This window comes from Sinocyclocheilus rhinocerous, unplaced genomic scaffold (assembly GCF_001515625.1).
Source record: "Sinocyclocheilus rhinocerous isolate Xijiao unplaced genomic scaffold, SAMN03320098_v1.1 scaffold3693, whole genome shotgun sequence".
NCBI lineage: Eukaryota > Metazoa > Chordata > Actinopteri > Cypriniformes > Cyprinidae > Sinocyclocheilus > Sinocyclocheilus rhinocerous.
In genome coordinates, this window is record NW_015630705.1 from 258,583 (window position 1) to 273,353 (window position 14,771).

At 41.5% G+C, this 14,771-nt stretch overlaps 1 protein-coding gene across 1 annotated transcript in view; it reads right to left on the minus strand.

Moving 5' to 3' along the window:
* Nucleotides 1-14,384, minus strand: part of LOC107740730 (cAMP-regulated phosphoprotein 21-like) — a 30,516-nt gene extending 16,132 nt beyond the window's left edge. Inside the window, exon 1 of the mRNA XM_016553238.1 lies at nt 14,180-14,384. The gene's annotated coding sequence lies outside the window, so the exon portion shown is untranslated. The remainder of the gene's footprint in view (nt 1-14,179) is intronic.
* Nucleotides 14,385-14,771: the final 387 nt, after the last annotated feature.

Genomic DNA, 14,771 nt, shown 5'->3' on the forward strand with positions numbered 1-14,771 from the left:
CACACACACACACACACACACACACACACACGCTCTCCGACAATCATGTTGCACGAGGTAGCTGTCAAATCGCGACATCCCTCCAAATCAATCCTGCAAACACTTTTCTCTCTCAAACAGCATTCGGAGAGAAACAGCTTGTTCTGATGCGCACTGGACGCAAGCCGGATGTCCAATCCAGCAAAAATGGAGCCTCGACGGGGGACAAAGAGGAGGAAAGGGACGCGTGCCAGGATCTGGAGACACCATACGCTTACAGATACGACAGCACCTTCAAACCAGGACAAAGAGTGGATGACTGCACAAATAATACAACACCTGATGCAAATACAAAAACACAAAAACTGTGTTTTTGAAAACTAAATGACACTATTGTCTTTTAGAGCAACGTCATTTTGATTTGTGTCATAATTGATGATGTTTGCATCATCCAAACAATCTGTATTGTATAAAGGACTACAGAAATAAAGCTCGCCAGCGTCTGGAAACCTCAGTGTGTGTTTGTTTTCCCGTAAAGTGTCTGTTTGGTGTTTGAGAGCATCTGAGGATCCACATTCAGCACTAATAGACCGGCGTGGAGCAGCCGAAGCGAGACAGAAGCGATGTCTGAATGAGACGTCGAGAGCTTCATGGTCGAGCGCGCGGGGAATGCTGACAGGAGGATTGGGAAAATGAAACGGGAAAGAGAAAACACAGTTTGATGGCACTATCAGTCTGAACTCACAGCCCTAACATCTAAATGAGACAGAGCTGTTGCTGTCGATTGTGTCGGCGCAGACACATAAGCTGTTTGTTCTGCATGCGTTTGTGCAACAGGACAAGAAACAGACGCTGCCAATTTCAGCCACGACTCAAACATGGGAATTATTTTCAAAAAATCAATTGTTGTTTAAACAGCAGTAGCACTGCAATCATTTATGCATTTAGCAGATGCTTTATCTAAAGAGGAACCATCACATTTCATATCAGACGTGTCATCAAGAGTAATCTGTGCTCTTTGATTGCATGTAATATCAGCATTTATTCCTTCATAACCGTGGTGTCTATATTAACACAAGCCCCATCTGTGGCGTATTTCTGTCAATTATGCTCAGATGATTGACAGCTGCCTAAAAAAATAATACAGTACAAAAATGTTTGATTATTATATAAATAAACGAATTTAGGAGCGAGTCTCGTGATATGAACTGAGTGTTTTTAATTCTAATCTGAATACATAACAAACGTCAAGAACAGGACATTTAATTGAAAGTAACAATTGTGCAAAACAAAAGCATTTCTGAATCCGATTTCTCCAGCGATGTCGCGGATGCGCTTCATAAGACGCTCGAGTGATCACCTTCTCCACACACACGACAAACTTCATAGTGAAATACAACAAACCAGCAATCATCAGCAGATCAAGTGCACTTCACAGCATCTATTACAGTAATAATCGGCTCCTAAAGCGCATCATGAATCACAGCAGAAGCGACCCACGATGTCCTCAGCTCACCCGATCGCAAACACCATCTCGCATCCGAGCTCGGAGGAAGCGTTTCACACATTCAGCTCTCTGAAACGAGCCCCGCTTTCACCCAAAACACACTGCCTCGAGCAAAGCTTCACCACCTCGGCGTTACCTGTCCACACTCACCTGACGCATGCCGGCGGTCATTATTTCCATCGGTCAGAGTTAGTTTCCATAGACTGCATGTGCTGCTGCGCTCCCTAAAGCACCCCTCCACCTCCTCCTCCTCCTCTCCGTGGCTCGGTCTGCAGCGAGAGCTCCTCCGTCTGCTCCTAAACGCCGGAGCCCATGGCTGAGACTCTCACCCGCAGCCTCGGAGACAGCAGCAAATCAACGGCTGGCCGGCGTGATGTCAGCAGCGCTCAGCCAATCAGAGCGCACGGCTGTGCTCGCGACACATCACTGGCTAAACTGAGCTCTTCATTAGCCAAACAGACACAGCCCGAGGAGTCCTTCACCCCCAACCCCAAAAATACACCCGCAGCGCGTGTCTGCAGAGACGGGTCACACGCGAGCGCGACTTCAAGTGCGTTTAATCCATAACTGTAGGGCGCTTTTCACTCAGATTCAATTCTTCTAATTGCTACGGCGTTTGAGACGCTCGCTTCCATACGGACAGTCAATTAAACTCAATTCATTTCCATACGGGCAGTCCCATGCCAACTAAACATATTAAATTAAACGGGGCACAAGGAGGTGAATATGGAGCCGTTTTCAGATGAAACGCTCTAAAATACTCCCAACATCCACCAATGTATTTATAAAGTGCTTTATACAATTCACACTGATTCAAAGCAGCTTCACAGTAATAAACAGGAAAATAACAGATTCAATTATGAATCAAATTCAGCTGTAAAGCAGCTCTACAGAAGACACTAGTCCATTCAGATTCAATTCAGTTCAGTAAGTGTTAGGGCTGCACGATTATGACAAAAATCATAATTGTTGATTATTCGATAACATGTAGAAAGAAAAAAAAACGCAGAATAACATAAGTGGACTTTGAACGGTTAATTGCCGCTTTGAACGATTACGTAATTGTGGCATCCATAATTGTAGTCGCGATTAGAAATTCAATTAATTGTGCAGCCCTAGTAAGTGTCAATGTTGCTAAGTTTATCGATTATTAAACAAAATTGATTTTTAATTCAAACTATAAAGCATCTTTACAGAAGACAAACGTCTCGGTTCAGTTCAATGTTGATTCAATTCAGTTCAATAATGTTGATGTTCATTAATTATGAAACAAACTCAATTTCAACCTCTACAGAAGACATAAGGGTCATTATTCAGCTCAATTCAGTTCCAATTTTATCATCCAATGAAATGCAGTTAAATTGATAATATTACTGAATATTAATTGCCTAACAAACAAAAAGCAGTAACAGGAGACTGTTGTAATATAACATAAGGACATTTATTCTTGCAGAATGTTTGATGTTAATTTGATTGTAGCCTTAACAACTAGTGAAGTGATTTAAATAATAGATGTAAAAAAACATGCATGAAAGAAGGTAAAAATGTCCCTAAAACACACCAACATCATCTGAATAACTGTAATTTACATATAAGCAAAGAAAAATTCTTATTTAGTTGGGCTCATATCTTTACACTTCCACTGCTCTGGAATAATTGCACCGCTGATAAACAGCACGCTGGAAATCTCACACCCCATAATCAATTTATTTCAATTGTGCGTGTGAACTATTACTCGATGAGATGAGATGAAGATTTCCTCCCGCGCGGGACGGACACAAGCGCGCGTCTGCAGCATTACACTAATATCTGTTTGCAATGAAGCTCCTCAGAGCTGTTCACCGAACGCCATTACATTAGTCCTCAGAAAACAGGGATAGCGACGAGTAATAACGCAGGAGCACATAATATCCTAATAATGAGAAGATGATGAGAAACATCATGCAAGCTGCTTTATTGATGAACGTGAGCAAACAGCCGCGAGCCTCGCATTAATACGGCCCGTGAAGTGTTAATATTTGATGATTTCTCCTGAACACGTCTTCGGTTCTGGCGGCGAGCGTGTGAAGTGCGTTTCTGCAGTCGCTCAAAGGAACAATGAGGTGCTGAAAACACAACACAAATTGACACGCGTGTCATTGAGCCGCCGCGCGAGTTTATTACCCGTGTTCAGGTGCAGCGGCAGATTGACAGGCGGAGGTGCGAGCGGCGCGCGAGTGGGCGAGAAGCCTCAACACATCAGGAGTGGAGCCGCTGCCAACAACTGAGCCGTGACCTTCCCCAAAAACCCCGAGCCAACATCACAGCGTGAGCGCGGCATCATCGCTTCAACACGAGCGCCGCTGACTTACAGACTGACGAGGGCTGGTGTCACTGAACACGACGCTTCTCAACACGTTAGCCACAGGATTGGGCCGCTAGAGAGGAGAGGATGCTGGGAAACGCTGCACCTGCGCACAGTCAGACGCAACGAGAAACCATCCTCCCTAACCGCCCTCCACTACAGGAACGATCACCGTACAGAGAAAAACACAGCACTGCTGCTCATGAATCAATCAAAAGAGTCCAGTGCAGATATCAAGAGAGATCAATGTAGGCCTGTATGGACCCGAGTCACATTCCTGAGTTTCTGGTGTTCTGAACTCGTCATAGTCTGGTAAAGTTCTATAGTGCTGAACAGAAACTATAACAAATATCATTAATAGGCAAAAGAAAAATCCACAGTAGCGTTTCAATAACTTTCAAAAAGGGGAAAAATATGGAGAGATTGATACAGTTGGTCAGAAAAGAGAAAGATGTCAAATATGCTGTTGTACTGCAGTAACTGTAATTCTGTAATTAAAAATATGCAACGAAAAACTAGTTAATACAGCGTATTAATGTATGTTAATATGTGTGAAGAGTCTGTGAAAAGGGTCAGTCAAGGACAAAGCAATACTTATTTTACACAATATCTACTCTCATATTTTGCTAAAACATACTTGAAAACAGCTGAATTAAACTTGTTTCAAATTGATTAACTTCAAAGTGTTATTAATCTGAATTGAATTGATCTGAATGATGACACTATTGTCTTTTAAAGCTGAATAGTAAAGTTTCCATTATTTCCGGTTTATCTCTGTGAAGCTGCTTTGACTCAATCTGTATTGTATAAAGCGCAATAGAAATAAAGGTGACTTGGACTTGAACATAGTTTTGTCAGTAGATTTTGGAACTGACAGGTGGAGGAACATCTATGCTAATACAATGCCCAAATATGAGTCTCGCTGAAATCCATGAATCATGGGAAAACTGAAGGGCTCATATCTCAACCGGACCCAAACTTGACTATCTAAATGATATTGTGCTCTCACATACTCTTTTCAATACTAAAAAATGAAGACGTGACGGACAGGCGATGCTGACAGAGAATCTGATTGGCTGACAGCTCAAGATTCAGGCCAGACAAAGAGAGACAGAGAAAGTTCCTTGAGTATAAATCAACTCAAGCCCTCCTCAGTCACTGTCAATTTCCAAGCCATAATCCTTCCCAGATCTCCCTCATCAACATCCCTCGCTCGCGAGGACGGCGGGAGCAGGTGGGCAAGATTAGCATTCCACAGTTCCTCTCATAAACCCGCCATCACCTGCCGCTGAGGGCCAAGACTTATAGATTTTCAATATTAATCAAGCGCTAACCCCTCGGGAGACGCGCCCACCCCGTTCCAGGCATCACCGCTCCAACTCCTGGATTTCCAGGAATCAAGTTCTCGGGAAGAGGGGGAGACGTGAGGATCCCGGAGAATCAAGACGGCGGCATTCGGAAAACCATCGGCCTCGGCCGCAACAAAGAAAAATCAAAGCAGCCGCGTCACTCAAGCCACAAATCGCAGGGGAGGGGAAAATCATCCGTCAAATAATTATAGCTCATCCTACGATTTCACAGTACAGTTGTCTTTTTCTTTTGCTGCGAGGATGAAGAAAGCACCGGCAGCATTCAGCCAGAAAACACCTGGCACAAAGCTTGCGAGACAACAGTTCCAAGTGCTCGGCCGCTTCATTTACATAATAAAGAACGCATAATGGCAGCGCTTACTAATTAAGCCTCACAATGCAATTTTTCTTCCTGGAAAAAGCAAAATGGGAGGGTGCTAAGTGACAAACGCGTTTATTTACATTTTTCCCTAAGGACGATGTGATTCCTGCACGGAGACGGTGGAAAAAAGCCTAATGAGGTCCCTGGAGGCCGAGCGGGAGAGGAGCCTTCATCGGCGTGTGCTGAGCTACGTGACAGCGCCGCGGACACTGTTCCATCCTCATTAGAGCAGGGGAAAGATGCCGCTCTGGTTTAGGATGTGTCAGCGAGCAGCGACAGTGTTCCTCTTCACCGTGACATGCTGCTTCTGTAGCGCAGGACAGGTGGGGAACGGCTGGCGAAGTGAAGCTTAACACACACTTACTGACACACGGATCCGGTCCTCGGGTCACACGGCAATTACAGCCCCGGAAATGTTCGACTGCCGCTCTATCCGGGCTAATTCTGCTTCGTTTGATGGGAGCGACGACTCATGCTGCTCTTCAGTAGTTCAAGAGCGAATGTATATGCAGGACTTGTTCAATGTAACGCTGTCTCATGACTCAATCTACGGACTTCTTTTGCATCTTCTGCACCAACTGCGAGTAGAGTGGATTTAAATGAATCTTCTGTCATTTAATCCCCCAAACCCATGAAACTTTGGTTCAATGAAGATATTTTGAATGAAACCTGAGAGGTTTCTGTCCCTACACTGGATCCACAATCCAAAAAGGTCATAAAGGCATCATAAACGAATCCATATAAATCGAGTGGTTTAATCCAAGTCGTGTGACTTTATATGATGAACATATTTAATTGATCAGATGGTTTGACGTTATGATCAACAAGCATCGAATATGGTAAAGATGGAAGCTGCATTCGTCACACTAGAACAAACCACAGGTTTCATTAAAAATATCTTCACAAAAGTCTTATGGGCGACACGAGGTTCAGGAAATGATGACAGAATGAGCTGAGCTGGGGCTGAAGATATGGCAAAAATATCATATCACGATTTCTTTCAGGAAAATCACGATTCTTTGTCATGTTGGCTTTACTAAAAAAAGATTGCCAGATGTTTAGGCCAAAGTGGGTGAAAGTAAAAATCTTTGTCATTATTTTATCTTTGTTATTAAAAAAATAAGAACAAAGATACACATTACAAACACACATTATATACAAATAAAACAAGCAGTGCTTTATTTTTCAGATACAGTAGGTGTATTTAGCAGCAGCATTCAAGAAATTAAATTATCAAATATAAAAATAAAACACTAGATACACTTCACTGTATAAATTATACACTGATTCTTATTAAAGCAACTGTATTAAAGTTCTTCAGTCGAGAGCAGTGAGTGTTTTTTCTCTTTGTGTTTTGTTTTATTAACATTAAAGAACGTTAACAAAGAATAAACATTCTGTCACCACTGACTCACTCTCAAGCTGTTTTAAACCTGAATGAGTTTCTTTCTTCTGTTGAACACAAAAGTTATTCTGAAGAATGTGTGAACCAAACAGTTGCTGGTCCGCAGTGACTTCCATAGTATTTTATTTTATTTTTTCCTACTATCAAAGTCAATGGGGACCAGCTACTGTTTGGTTCCCCACATTCTTCAAAATATCTTCTTTTGTGTTCAGCACAATAAAGAAATGAATACATGTTTGGGACAACATGAGAGTGAGTAAATCATTTTTGGGTGAACTCTCCCTTTATTGACAAGCGGCAGCATGTTCAGTACTATTATACCCCTTGTCCACCGAGGCAGTTTGAGTGCTGGTTCAGAGCCAGAGCCTAGTTTCAAATCGGTTCTTTGTCATTTGACACCCAAAGCACCAGCTCCGAACCAGGAAAAGTGGTTCGTAAGTAGCACCAAAACATTGCTGGTCTAGAAGTAAGAACCGCTTGCGCCAGACATTTTAATCATCCACGATCAAAAAGCATGATATCGCACACCCCTAAACTGAGCTAAGAGTACTGATGTCTTACTAGTAGCTGGAAGGATGATGAAATTAGCCAATTTATTAAAGAAACTGAGATGTGTAAAACTTTGTGAATGAAGGGCGTTCCAGTTTGGCAGGTGTTTCAGCATCTCCTCTATTATACCAGTGTGCTCTGAAGAACCTGCTCAAATAAAATCAGTTTAGCTTTGTGAAAACACAGAATATCAGTGACAAGACGCAATTACACTGATGACAGGACACATCACAACTAGACAGCTCATAGTTAAAATGAACTTTTGGATGGCTGTTGGAGAAAATCAATGACACTTTTCTTATGGAGTGAAAACTACAGCAGGCCTAACAGTGCTGACAGACTAGCACTATGACAATCATGTTGAAGACTAACCCGCTAGTCTAACACAAATGACCAGCCTCTGCTGCCCGTCACACCTGCATTATGTCAAACTAACGTCACACCTGCAGAAGCTCCGGAGAATCACTCATGAAGTTCAACACTCGCTCCACTCTCAGCTCTGTTCACATTTAACTCCATTACACAGAACTTCCAACAAAGCCAGCACAGAAATGGCACAAAAGAAGATTCCACATAGATGGTACAACCTCTAACGGTATATCATGATATAATTCAATGATCTGAATGATGACACTACTGTCTTTTAGAGCTGCTGTACTCTGTAATTCAGTTTCCATAGCTGATTCTGTTATTTTCATGTTTGTTTCTGTGAAGATGCTTTGACACAGTCTGTATTTTATAAAGCGCTATAGAAATAAAGCTGACTTAACTATATAAACTATATAATCTACAATCTAGCGCCATTCCACCCAGTACTAGTCTGGACCTTTAACTCAAGTTAAAGACTCACTCAGACTCACGTCTAATACACTTGCTAGTGTGCCGCTGTCTAGAAATTAAACAGCATGGGTTACTCCATCTCAGATGGGCCGCTGCAGGAACTAATAACTTCCTAGGGGTCTTAAAAGCACAAGCAACACACTTTACCATCTGTGACCCTGCAGCACAAAAGCATCTTAAGTCGCTGGGGTATATTTGTAGCAATAGCCAACAATACATTGTATGGGTCAAAATTATACATTTCTCTTTTATGCCAAAAATCATTAGGATATTAAGTAAAGATCATGTTCCATGAAGATATTTTGTAAATTTCTAAATATTATAAATATATCAAAACTTAATGTTTGATTCTTAGCATTGCTAAGAACTTCATTTGAACAACTTTAAAGATGATTTTCTCAATATTTAGATTTTTTTGCACCCTCAGATTCCAGAATTTCTTCAAATAGTTGTATCTCAGCCAAATATTGTCCTATCCTAACAAACCATACATCAATGGAAAGATTATTTATTCAGCTTTTCATATCATCTATAAATTTCGAAAAATGGACCCTTATGACTGGTTTTGTGCTTCAGGGTCACATATTTGAAGCACTTGATATGGAGTGACACACGTAGAACAAAAATATTCTCGACATGAATGACCTTTGCTATGAAAACTCCATCACGACGAGCTGACACGGTTTTACGTGCATCACTGAACCAGCAGTTCTCATTCGCCTGCAAATATCTGCAGAAAACCACGCTAAAAGAGAAAGAAATGTCACTGGAGAGACGCCTGCAGCAATTAAAGAAAGAGAATCATCTCAGTGCAACAATCACAATCCACCGCAACACACGAAGGGCACCGCGGGACGGATCCGGCGTTCTGCCGGCACCTGCTCTAATTAGGTCAACCTCTACCTGGATCTGATGGGACCCGGAGAATCACACGGCCCGCTGGGGAGAAACGGGACACGCTTCCCGCTCGTGGGAGCGCACCGTTGCTAATATCATGAATCTGAAAACACCAGGTTTCTCGGCAGAATATCACAGACTTTCAACTTTGTTGGAGAACTGAGCCGGACAGAACTCTGCTCTCTGCAAAGCACAGAGGCAAAACTGTAATGTTGTGGAAACTTATTAAACTTGTGGACCCGCTGCATTGATGGATGGCTCCAGACACCTCGAGCATTCAAAAGACAAGAAAGACTGATGGGTGAGCCGCTAATGGCCTTAAACCTGCACTCAGAGGTGGATGGATACGGCCCCCCGCCGCGCCAGAGGAAGAGCTCTACAAACGCCTGGTGTCAGACGCTTCATATAGAGACGGGAAATGAACGTCTCTAATGGATGATGGAGGAAAAGGTGCAGAAAAAGCACCGATCCGGTTCCTTTAACACGCAGATCACGAAAATTCTGTCAGGAACATTTCCATAGCGAAAGGCCAGGAGAGAGCGGCACAAAAATGCTAAGAGGTTGTAAGAGCGAGCGTGGAGGGCCTTTATGCATGAATCCGGCGGGATGGGCTCTCTGATGATACAGTCAAGAGAGATGCAGCGTATGCTGCCTTTACCAAATGACAGCTCTAATGGCGACCGCGTCTATTACGCTTTGTAAGAAAGCTGCGAGTTGCCATTCACGGCCCTCGGCTCGATTCGGGTCAGGCCATTACCGCAGACAGCTTAATGTCTCAGACTGCACAACTGCTCTTAACACAACACCGATGAAAGACGACGCTCTCAATCAGGGGCGGACGAGTTCAAAGCCGCCGTACACTTCAATCGATTGAATAACATGGTAAACGTGGTTCAAAGCAACAGATTCTACACGCCACTGCTTCTGTGTACAGATCCTGTCCGATATACATCACAGACGAAGATAAAACCGATGCATCCTGAAGACGCCCACTAGAATCTTAGCAAACACCTGTAAAATAGGTGCTACTAATGATTATTTTGATAATCGAGTAATCTGTCGATTACGTCTTTGCTTAATCTGATTTAAAAAAGCCAAATATTATTTTAAGTATTTTATTTAAAAAATAAAACCTATTACATCCTCCACAGTGTTGTCTTCCAAACATCGTGCAAACCCAAGAATGAATCTATGTAGACTTTATGCTATTTATTATAATATGTGCAATAAAGGGTTTAAATGTTAACATTAAAACCATTGCCAGCATAATAAAGTCAAACAAAAGCACAGATTAAACGTACACATTCACTGGATATTGTGATTATATTACATTTGTACACCATTACAACAGTCACTTTACATTTACTGCTCTCATCAAAATAAATGAGTCACGTTAACACCCAACAAAACCCATATTTAACATGGCAAAGTCAGATTTATCGTTTGTGCCAGTGTTCGTCTATGTTACAGACAAGGATATGATCACATCTGCCAAAGCACCATGTGTATGAGTTTGTCTGAAGCATCTTCATATTGAGAATAACCTGCTGCAGCTCACTGTGTCCTCCGCTATATTTCAGATGCATATTTATCTTCAATAATTTTCATTATCAATTACCATAAATCGCACCTGACTAGAAGGTCTGTCACACTGTCTATTACATTCCAATAAAAATTTAATGTTTACAAACATTGTGAAAAATACAAGTATAAAAGAAACGTAAATTATAGTGCCATTCATTATGAACAACAAGCCTAGACACATTTTTTCATGTGGGAAATGTGCTTTACTAATAAACCTGTGTTGACGCATCTTTCTCATTTGGCATCAATGTTTTGCGTGCTTGATGTTAACTGCATTATAAAAGTCGCTTTGGAATATACTTATACTGTAAATCCCAGCATGTTTCCGATGATAAAAACCTGACTTATATTATAGAAAATACGGAACTTGTTGCAGTTTAAACCACCAACGCACCAGGCATGAAACATCAGTGTTGAACATCTTGAGCATAATGGGGTGAATTCTGCAAAGCCAAGCCACGATTTCTTCTGTAAATGTAAAATCAAACTGTAATCTCATTCCCACATGCCTGCTGAATGTAACCTGCACCAGGAACACATTTCTTTAGCACGCAGACATGAAAATAACTAGGGTTGCAAAGGGGTGGAACATTTCCAGAAACTTTCCAAAAATCCCTGGAATATTCCAAAAAAATCCTGGAATGTTTCCGAAATTTACTGGAAATGTTCCACCTTTTTGCAACCCTAAAAATAACATGAAAACACAATACTCCTGAAATACACCTCAGCTAATTGACACACTAATTTGTTTTGGAATTAATGCCGTTTTTAACTTATTTGAAAGGCATCAGTGAATGTTTCTGGACAAATACCTGGCTTGAAAGTAGACAGTCTGCTGCTTGTTTTGAGACTGACTTCCAGCATTGGCTCTCGTGGTCGCACTGAACACTCACCTGCTGATTAAACTGCTCTGAGGTGTGTGATGAAGGGCGGTGGATCTCAGGTGAGTCCGGCCTGCACTACAGTCCATGTGTTCAGCAGAGCTCATACATCACCGGCACACTATTAATATCAGCCGCTGGCAGATACAGGCCATAGAAGAACACGCCAACAATACTGCTGATAAGAGCACTTATAATGCCGTAAGACAGCGCAACACTATCACACACACATGCATGCATCTAGACAGAAAACTCACTTTCCTCTCTCTGACCCCAACAAGTGCTAATTCTGATTTCAAGCTAAATGCACACAGCAGCTGCAAACATCACTGGTGTGTTTGAGAGCAGCTTTGAGGCCGATGCGTTCACTACTACTCCACTATTAAGTGCACTTGACAGCTACAGCCCTACGAATCCTCCCTTATTCAACACACCTGGTTCAACTCATCCAGTCATTACAAAATAAACACAGTGAGTCTTCTGTTTTAACAACATGATCTCAGATCAGGCCTGTGATTTAAAGTGAGTGAATTACTGTATCTTTTACCAAAATACACAATAAATAAGTGTATATCAATATGCCAAATTACAGATGAACTCAGGTCACGCTAGTCTCTCTAATAAACAGATCGGCAGCACCAGAAAATACTACAAACTGTGATCTAGCCATTTAAAAGATTCAGAATAAGCAGAATAACTGGATATAAAAAGTAATTTCCCAATAAAGCCTGCTGTATCATATTTAATATGCACATTTTCTAAGGCCTCCAAATGATTGACATGATCAAACTTTGCTGTTAAATCTGCTTCACACTCAATCTCCTCATGTCTTCTGTCATCCTGATAGTTTAGAGAGTTTTATCCAGTAAAAGCTCTTTTAGTGTAATCGTACAAACGCCCAGCTTCAGCTGGAGCTTCTCGTGTCAAATCTTGACTGATTTTGATCAAGTAAAGGTCAGAATAACTGCAGTAATATCTCCAGATGAACACTTACTGGACTGAAGCAGCTCAGCTTTACTTGATTCTCCATCAATCATGTTTTAGAGTCTCAAATCTGATCCTCAGGATCTTTTGAGGAGCGTTTGTTTCCAGAAGCTTTACTTTCACTGTTCCTCAGCGGAGGAATGATCTTCACAAGCCTCCAGAACATCTCACATCTTCTGAGGAGCCTTTATTTCTTCAGCTCGCAATCACTGCATTATATGTTTGGAGCATTTCACTCTCATCTTATATTACTGGAGATATAGAGCCACGACTGATATTTAGATCATTTTATGTCAGTATCTGCTGTACTGTTAGAAAGATCTCATTGATTTACATTACGAGCATCATAATTTCATTATATAAATATCAGCATCTGCAGCAAATTCATATTTTTGCTCAGTTTGAATAATATTGAGCTTCATATTCTCACTAGATCAGACTATATGAGCCATAAAAGCCTGATGAATGTGATACTCGACAAAAAACACATAAGCAAAGTTATTATTAGATTTTCTTTTATATTTTGTCTAAAGTTCCAATAAACTGTTCAATTTCAAAACCAGCTTTTTTGGACTATTATTGCATATGTCACGCTTTACAGGGTTAAAGATGCAAATGGTGTAGTTGCTCTTATCAGAAATGTTTCAAAACACTTTTTTCTCAATATGGGGGTCAAGAGACAATCTAGCAAAATCACACACTGATGATCAGCGAACGTCTGATTTGCACACTTTGTGCACTATTTACACTACAACTCCACTGGTCTCTAATACTGTACATTCTATTGACTGCACATGTGTAAATGTATGAGTGTGTATTACAAACAGGCTGAAACTTTGCAAACTTGCACCTGTGACCGAATGTGACAGCTCTCCATTACATACATGTGTCATACTCATACATGACCATATAAACACACACTGCCAACAGTTACTGTAAACTATCAGCTGTTTATAAACAACTGTGGCTAAACAGAACTCATATGTACACTTCTCAGTGTAGATGAAGAGTTGTGAGCTCCTGTCAGCAGCGTTTTCATCTCTGACTGACAACAGTTAGCATGCTAGCTCTGCTGCTAACAGACTGTCAATAATAACACAGTCTTTCACAGCGGCTGTGGTAAACCTTTATGAGGCCGACATGTAATCTCAAAGTGAAGTCTATTAATTCAGATCATTAAATATCCAAAGTCGTTATATTCCTGTGGCATGTCGATCGTTTAGGCCTCATCTGTGGAGCTCAGTCACAGAAACCGGAGCCGGATTCAATGAAAGACACACGGCGCATTTATTCACAGAGGCTGTGAAACCAAAACACCAACTATTCGGACTATATACTGCACTAGTACAGTCATCTTATGTGTTTAAACCAGCTGTCTGAGGACTAACCAGCTAATCCAGCTACCGCGTTAGCAGACGCGCTAATGAGCCGCTCGTGTCACAATCTCAACATAACAACAAGTACAGACATATTCTTACCTGTTCCGTTACAGTGTGTCGTTTGTGGACGGTAACGCTTATATTTTGGGAGTGTTTGTTGTCATTCAGTGAGGAAACATTTGGGTTCCCGCTGAGAGAACGACCGCTGAAGAGAGCGGCGTGGAACGCTTTGATGGACAGCTCGGTTGGGCCAATCACAGCAGTCTATTTGCGATCGCGAGCCAATCGCTTCACAGCATCGACATGAGAGGCGGGTGTTAAAGACAAGAGCTCTATAAATACCAGCGGGAGCTGCGAAAGAGGCGCACATGAGTGGAGTTTGATGTGTTCATGGTTATGCCGATATATGTGATTTCCCAACGCTTTCTCACGGCCAATTCGTGCGTTTTTTTTATTGATGCTTAAACAACAAACACATAACAAAAGTACCAAGGGTGTACAAAGAAAAATAGAAAAAATAAATATTAACTATGCATGTATGTTTTTGATTTCTCTTTTTATCACTCCATACACCCGAAAATACTGTCAACAGACAGAAAGCAGATGTTTTCAGGAGTAAAACGTTGTATAAATCAGTGTGAGGGAAATATGTACAAACCTACAGAATATAGAGAGGAATAAATCTGTAAAG